The sequence below is a fragment of the Hevea brasiliensis genome, chromosome 12 (assembly GCF_030052815.1).
Source record: "Hevea brasiliensis isolate MT/VB/25A 57/8 chromosome 12, ASM3005281v1, whole genome shotgun sequence".
NCBI lineage: Eukaryota > Viridiplantae > Streptophyta > Magnoliopsida > Malpighiales > Euphorbiaceae > Hevea > Hevea brasiliensis.
The window spans coordinates 16,926,022-16,932,526 of record NC_079504.1 but is presented as its reverse complement, the minus strand read 5'-3'; the positions used below and the strand labels follow the sequence as shown (position 1 = coordinate 16,932,526).

General features: G+C 32.2%; 1 long non-coding RNA gene across 1 annotated transcript; it reads left to right on the top strand.

The window, feature by feature from the left end:
• Nucleotides 1-336: 336 nt before the first annotated feature.
• LOC131171343 (uncharacterized) lies at nucleotides 337-3,153 on the top strand. Its single transcript, XR_009142016.1, has 3 exons — nucleotides 337-877; nucleotides 2,608-2,666; nucleotides 2,753-3,153. It is a non-coding gene; the product is annotated as an uncharacterized LOC131171343 (long non-coding RNA).
• Nucleotides 3,154-6,505: the final 3,352 nt, after the last annotated feature.

Below are 6,505 nucleotides of genomic sequence, written 5' to 3'. Positions count from 1 at the left end.
TCACGTCCTAAAATTTTAAAATTTAAAAAATTTTATATTTTTAAATTTAAAAATAATTTTATTATCACCAGAGCTATTAAAATATATCTCCATACTTCTATTACGAAGTACAATCGACTATCAAAGCGTGAGTGCCGATATGGACCGACTCTGACGTGGCAAATGGCCCAACATTTTGACCGGAAACGGAGTTATGAGGGGTCACGTCACTTTCCACGTTATAGCGCGAATGCGTTTTCTTTGACTGTGTTCGGGCAGGGGTCAGCCCCTACGGTAGTCCCGTCAGGACATTCTCTCTCATATTTATTAAATTAAACGGCTAATAAATAAAATAAAAATCTCTCTCTCCCTGGTTTGAAGAGAGAGAACACAGACACACTTCACTTAAGCAAAGCTAGAGGAGAAAGTTTATTTCTTTTTGAGTTTTCTGGCTAAAAGGGCACTGGTGAAAAACGTTTTGAATTTCTTTCTGTTTTGTTGTTCTCATTTTCCCTTTTTTTTTTTTTTCTCTCTGTTAAGTTTTCCTATTTTTTGGAGCATGTTAATGAGAGAGGAGGGAGGGATCAGGGCCTTGTTGCTTTTGGGATGTGATTTTAAGGAGATGATTTAGGAGATAATGGTGGGGTTATTCTGGAGATTTTAGAAAGGGTTTCGTTGGTTTTTCTTCTTTCTTCTTCTTCTTCTTCTTCTCTCTGTTTCTTTTGTTGGGTGATGGTGAGCTGGGTTTTGGTGTATTGATGTTTGGATCTGAGGAGATTGAGAAGTTAAAGTTTCGAGGGGAGTGTGCGTGTTTGTTTAGTGGTGATGGAGAGGAAGGTTGGGGTGTGGCTGATCTTTCTGCTGCATCCATTATGGCTGGCTTTGGGTAATACCGAAGGTTTGTTGTATTTTTATTTGGTCTTCTATTTATTGCTTCTTGAGTGCTATATTTTGTTGGGTTTATTTTCCTTTTTCAAAATTGTTAGAGTTTGATCTTGGTTTTTGCTTGCTTTGCTGATTTGTGGAAATGGGTTTCTGTTTTTCCCTATTAATTATGGTGGTAGTGTATAATGGCTGGTTGTAGTTCAGTACAGGTACACCTGTGATACTGGTTATTGGTGATCTTATTGAAATTTTCATTATTTTCTAGCTTTTATTGCTTTTCTTACCCAATTTTTATAATAATATGTGATGACTTGGGTGATGCTTTTTTACTCAATGCCTTCTGCGGATTAATTAGAAAATCTGTCAAAGCACCATTTATTTCGTTTCTTTTCCCTCTCCAAACGCCTTTGTGGAATGATCCTAATATTGACCATGGTTTTCAGAGGAAACATAATCCATTACATTTTTGGCAATGCAGTGACTGAGATTACTACTGTCATGCCGTTAGTCAAAAGCTTGTTCCACTCTTCCTCAGAAGCTTTTTTTTATGGTCTCAAGAATTTGCTCGGCCTAAAATTCGTCTCCTTTCCTTCGGTAACACTACGTTAAGCAAAGCTTTATCCCTATCTTCTTTTGCTTGTTGTAGAGGTTGAATAGTTTCAAGTCCTTCCATTTTTACTATTTTTGTAGCTCTTCTGGATGTTGATCATATCTGTTTTTGGCATTTAAATTGTTCTATCTCTGTTTCTGTGGGAGTTGGATCGCCTATTAGCTTATTAGAGGTCCGCTTCCATAGAGTGTGCATGATGTTTGATCTTTCGTCTAAATGTATTGTGTGCCTACTTAAACTAGTCTATATCTATAATTTAAACTGACATAGATATGTTTAATTTTAATTTTTAATAGCATCTTATAAAATTAATTAAATATATAATTTTTTTATAATCACTTTATTATTTATAAGAATAACTCTTATGCAGATAAAATGCTGTATGTGTATAAATATTTTTGTTTATAAACTATAGTGTTTTGATCAAGTAAAGCTTTTTACTTCCATAAGGAAAATATCCTTTTTTTTTTTACTATTTATCTCATTGTATAAATTTAAATAATAGTATATTATTAATTTTAGCATAAATATGACATGATGTAGTTACAGCACATGATTTAATGCAGCTAAAATTAAGAACTCCCGCATATAATAGGCTTTCTTGATATTATATAAAAATAATAATTATCATATTAAAATTATATTTTTATTTTAATAATTCCAATTAAAATTTATAGAATTCCTCAATTACCTGATTTATAGCAAAATTTAATCGTTGAAGAATTAAAAAACTTTCTAAAAGTTAAAAATATTTTCAAAATACTTTTCTAGATACATAGACTTCAATTTTAGACTTCCTTTTATGCAATTATTAATAATATAATATCTTATTTACATATAAAAGCGTATTTAAAAAATATATAATTTTAATATTTACAATATATAATCCTAACTTCAACTAGCTAGTTATGGATTCCAAATATAAACCCTTTCCTGTTAAAATATCTTTTTTTTTCCATTCACTATTAAAAATTAGCTATTAAAATTATCGACAACTTTAGGAGGAATTTAATTGGTAATCCCATATTTATGAGGTTGTGGCATTAGTAATATAGGCTATGAAAATAGTCTTTCCTTCAATTATTTATAAAAAATATTAACCAACTCTTTATTTTTTTTGTAAAATATTACAGATTTCGTAGAAATATGAATATCTTAAAGGCAATTGTCAATACCGTATTAGGATTTTTGGGTGAGTACATAAAATATAATTTCATGATTTAGTTTTATGTATTTGCACTGAATTTAACATAATTTTTGTTTTTCTTTTTGTGACAGGGTGCATTACACAATTGCTCACTTACTTTGCTCCCATGTATGTTATTTTTATTTTATATTTTTACAATCACACACATGTTGACTGTTAGTAATTTCTTGTTTACATTTTTCTATTTGCTAAAAGTTTGAATTTTCTCAAATCATTGATAGATACTCAATTAATGCAATTAGACGAAATAGAACAATCGGACATATTCTTGGAGTTCAGTACATGGCATCTGGATTACAGTATTTGGGCACTTTACTCAACTGTATCCTTAATGCTTGGTATGTCTTTCTTAATTATTATATTACTTTAGTTTTTAAAAATTTTAAAAATAAAATTATTTTATAGGGAAAAAATTATTTATTTATTTTTCAGTTCTTTAGGGATAAATAAAAGGAAAAGATATAGTTAGTTACCTTGTGGTTTATGCGTTCTATTAAAAGGGATTTGATGTTTCTTTTTTCTTTTTTTTTTTTAACGTATGATATAACGCCGTGAACAAAATTAAGGGGCAAAGTGACTAATAATGTCAGACATGTGCGACATGGTGCTAACATGGCACCACATTTTTTTATCTCCACCCTTTCACGTTCTTTCATCCTCTTACAAGTATCCACCCTGCCAAATCAATATCCTTATTTCTTTGCAATTTTTTAGCTTAGTTCGAAAGGGATATAGTAGTTTTGTACTCTTCTACTTCAACATCTACTCAAAGGGATAATTGTCAGGCTCAAATATCAAATTTCCTTAAACCTCCTCTTCCGTTACTATTTGAAAATTCTAATTCTCTACATATCGAATCACGATCGAACTTGCTTTGTTCTTTAATTAACATCTATTATAGAATTAATTTTTCTGAAATTTTAGGGTTTTTGTGTATTTAAATGGGATCCATGAAAGTTACTCTTTATATTTTTGATATTATAATATAACAATCTCTATAGTTGTACCTTATGAGCCTCAACATGGATTCTCTTTCTTTGTTTGCCCATTTTTTATTCCCCTATATTTAGTTTCTGTTTGATTTCTCTACGTACTTGTAAGTAAAGAAATCGAGAAAAAGATAAGGAACGATAGAAAGAACAAAAGGATGACAGGGGCATTATCAAAAAAAAAAATTAAAGGAAAGGGGAATCTAAAATTTTACTTAAAAAATTTGTTTTATAATTTCTGATTTGTCATGTAGGGGTCCACATATTTATGATAAAAAAGCCACATGGCATGCCACGTAGGATGGGGTATGTTTTCCCAAATTTAATTTTTAAAATTGGATAAAATTTCTTCAATTTTTAAAGGATTACATTTTTTGTGCCAAGATTGAAACAAATGAATTAAATCGCGAAAAGTGGCAAAGGTTTGGATTTTTAGCATAATTAGACCCTTGAAATTTAGGTTTCTAAGACTTTAAACCTTCCTCTCCAACCTAATGCACTTTTTCATCAAATGGGTTCTTGGCAAAAAAATAAATGGGAATGGTCTTTCAATTGGCGAAGGAATTTATTTGATTGGGACCTTGCTTTTCTAGGATAAATGTTGGCTCCTCTTGGTTCGATTAGTGTTTGCTCATCTTGACCTGACAAACCGTTTGAAACTAACAAGGATGGATCTTTTCATTAATTCCCTCTATAAAAGTTTATTGAAGCTTCATCCCAAGGCTCATCTAGTTTTCCTTTTATTTGGTGTGGGCTTGCTCCTCCAAAACCGAAATGCTAGTTTTGACTTTTGTTAGTCGCCATGAAAGGTTGAGCTCCAAGGAATGGCTACACCGGCTGAAAATTCTATCTGAAGTTTGAGCTCCAACGAATGGCTACACCGGTTGAAAATTCTATCTGCTTTCCAAAATTTTTGCCCTATTTGCAATGAAGTGAATGAATCTGTTACTTACATTTTCTTAGAGTGCAGCTTGGCTTGGCATGCGTGGGCTCGGTTTTTCAAATGGTGGGGGGTTGAACTTTGCATTCCGGATTTGGTAGCAATGCTATTTTATGAATGGAAGTCAATGTCCCATATTACATTATCATTCATGGTTTCTTAAATAGCCCTCCAAGAGAAAATTTTTAGGAAGTTATCAGAACCTTCACTAGGGAACTACTGTATTTAAGCTTGCTTGTCCCATTTCCAGCTTCAACCTACCTTTTCAAGAACTTTAGCATGAGCTTAGCTTATCCTAACTTCATTCTCTACCATAGATCTTAGAATTCGAAGAGCTTTTATTTTAGCTTTCGCCACTGATTTTATTTTAGTTTATTTTATTTTTTAATTTTTTTTTATCAAGAATCCCTTCTTGCTTGGTCTGCAATTCACTTAGCAATTCCTGTAGATTGAACTGTTCAACTACGTGAATTGATCTCTCAGATGTAAGCCTTTCTGACATCTCTTCAGTCTCTTCCTTCACACAAAGAAGTAGTTGCCTCTAACAGTCTATGGCTGCCATCTCCTTCTGTTAGAATCCAAGTTCAATTAGAATTAGGAATTAAAATTATTTAGGATAAAGTTTAGTTTAGGAAGAAATAAAATAAGAAATTCAGTAAAATTTAAATTATGAAATTTAATAATTAAAGTCCCAAAAACACTAGATTTTAGTGGAGAGGTGCACTGAATTTGTTTTGTTTAAGTGATTTTGAGAGTAAGAAAAAATAATTAGTAATTGTAGTAGATTTGATTGGTGGAGTAGACTTTTGTGTGTGGTTTTTTTTTTGTTTTTTTTTTTTTTTTGTGGATGTGATTTTCACAACACCTTCAAATGCTCAGCCAAAGTTTTCTCCTAAACGCACAATAATGGCCCCGTATTTTCCCGGAATCTGACTCTCGGGTGGCTCTCTTTCGTGTCCAAAATTTAGACGCTACTCCTTGGCAATTCTCCCAGACCATAAACTTAATCAGCTCCAATTTAATTTGCTTGCCAACGATATCTTTTTGCTAACTCTTTGGCTAAACAAGGCCTTAATAGATTTGAAAACTTGGTGTAAGGTCTTTTTGGTTTAATAGGTCTGCTTATGTTGAGTTGATGAGTGGTGGTTGTGCCTTACTCGTTTGCTTTTGCTTCATTTTTCGTTGGTGAATTCATTGAGCTAGCGTAGTCTTCTGGCATACAGGGATTGTGCTGAACATGGTTTCCTGTTAACTTTGTCATTTGATTGATCAAAACAGGAGCTCTTTGCTGGTGTGGTGTTTTTCTTAATTTTCCGAATCCTTATTGTTCCAATGCTTTGTCCAGGACATTGCTTTTGTACTTTTATTTTAAAGAAATTTTTTTATTAAATAACTAAATTCAAGAAAAACTTAGCATGCCTCATCCAACTAAACCCGGTCATTAGAACTTTCCAATACATTGCTTTTGTACTTCTTGTTGTCTTTTGTCGTGTGTTAATGTGTACTGTTATTGTCTGTTCTTGTACTGTGTATCTCTCCAGTATTTTTCACCTAGCATGTTCCGTCTAAGGTTGGGTGTGTTGGGTATATCTGCTAGCCAGGGTTTAGATGGAATGATGGGTGTTGCAATTTTAGTTTTTCTTATTGTTAATAAAATAGTTTTCTTATAAAAAAGAAAAAAAATTCTCCTGAACAGTTCCTTGCATTGCAGCAATGTGAAGTCTATTAACTTCAAATCCACGTGTTCTTTCTTCATTTATCTTCTCATCCTAAAACCTCTCGTTATCTCCTTTGTCAAGCAACTCAGACCTTATTTCCTTCATTGCAACTTACCTTCAACAATGCTTCGCTTCCAATCTTAATATTTCATAATAAATTGCTTCTTTCATCCTGCT